This window comes from Cynara cardunculus (genome assembly GCF_001531365.2).
Source record: "Cynara cardunculus var. scolymus isolate 2C chromosome LG 1, CcrdV1, whole genome shotgun sequence".
Lineage (NCBI taxonomy): Eukaryota > Viridiplantae > Streptophyta > Magnoliopsida > Asterales > Asteraceae > Cynara > Cynara cardunculus.
In genome coordinates, this window is record NC_037528.1 from 44,136,669 (window position 1) to 44,138,582 (window position 1,914).

Sequence of the window (1,914 nt, forward strand, 5' to 3'; positions counted from 1 at the left end):
AATGAAGGAATTTGATTGGTTGAGATAGGTGAACAAAGTTAACACAAAATGAATGGTTATCATTTGATCTTGGCCCTATATATATATATATATATATATACTTTTGATCATGTGAGACCAATGATTTTTCGTGAGACCCATAAAACCAATTCTCAACATTTGGATTATATCTACAATCGTCAGATCTGAACATTCATAAACACCACGAGACTTCTCAATAATTATAAAATTGTCACCGTGCAACTTTAGACCATTAGATCATTAGCTTATAAAGTTGATCAAGGAACATGAATTGGTCTTACGGGTCTCACGAAAAACCCTTGGTCTCACGTGAACCCAACCCTATATATATATATAAAACTAATAATCTAATGATTTAAAATTGTACGGTGACAATTTTGTAATTATTAAGAAGTCTCATGACAATTTTGTGATTATGAATGTTCAGATTGTAGATCTAATCCAAGGGTTGAGAATTAGTCTTACGGGTCTCACGAAAAACCCTGGATCTCACGAAAAACCCTGGGTCTCACATGATTCCAAGCCTCTCTCTATATATATGAATATCAAATTTTTAACATTTTTTATTTTATTAAAAAAATAATTTTAAAGATCCATTTTAGAGGACATATAATGTAATTTAAGAATTGTGCTATATGTAAAATAGAACGGTGATCAAATCAATCAATATGTATATTAAATTTATTAATTAAATTAATATCAGTTACGGTTTATTGACAGTGCAGTATTAAGTATGTAAATTTTGTTGATGTACGGTATTGAAAGTTGAATACCTTGGTAATATTATGTTACCGACTTATTCAATTATTTATTAGTTTTTGTACTTTTTATGAATTAAATTTAAATATTGTAACTTTAACTACTTTATTTGAATATTGAAGGGAAATTGCATGAAAAAATAACGTACTTTAACTTGATTCATATTTTCGGTAACGTACTTTCAAAACTTTCATTTTGGTACCTAAGATGTAAAGTTTTAAGCAATTAAATACCCGGGTAACTGGTTGAAGTATTAATCGATTATCATGCTGATGTTGCGAGTGATGTGGTATCCAACTCGGTATTATTTGCTGACGTGGTCAGTGACGTGGATTTTTTAAAATATAAAATTAGTATTTTTTTAATCTAATTTTAGTCTTCAAGTGGTTACCCGGGTACTTAAATGTTTAAAACTTTACATCTTAGGTACCAAAATGGAAGTTTTGAAAGTATGTTACCTAAAATAGGAATCAAGTTAAATTACGTTACTTTTTTCATGCAATTTGCCCAATATTGAATCTTTGTAAGTTTTAGCCATTGTAATAAAGAACACTTAAAGATCACAAGTGTTAGTTGAAAGCCTAAATTGTCACATAAAATTTGCTCAAAATGACAAGTTTTCATATATTTGACTTGAAATTAGTACAAAACCAATACCAACATGTACCAACCTGGAAAAAAAAGTTAGTATCAAGTACAATTAGTTGGTATACAATATATGATTTTACATACTGATTATAATTAATTGGTACATGATATTAAGAAAACAAGCCTGGTATCGTACCAAGTCCAACCTAATATAAAGCAATTAAGCTTATATATTATAACTTTATAAACTAAAAGAGAACCTATTATATAACTTATAAACGAAAGATCTTTTTGAATTTTTTTTAACTAAACTTTCTTATTTGAGATATCTTATCCTCTGGACCAAACTTAAGCTTTTGAAGTACATTTTTTAATAAAAAAAACGGATATTTTGATGCAACTCGCCAAGAAAACCGTATATTTTGGAAACATGACATACACAAAAGTCGACTTTTATCAGGTTTGAGTTCAAGCTCAAAACATATAGCTAGTCCAATTTGAATTTTATACAAGCACAACTCGAATTTAAAGAAATTGGTATCGATT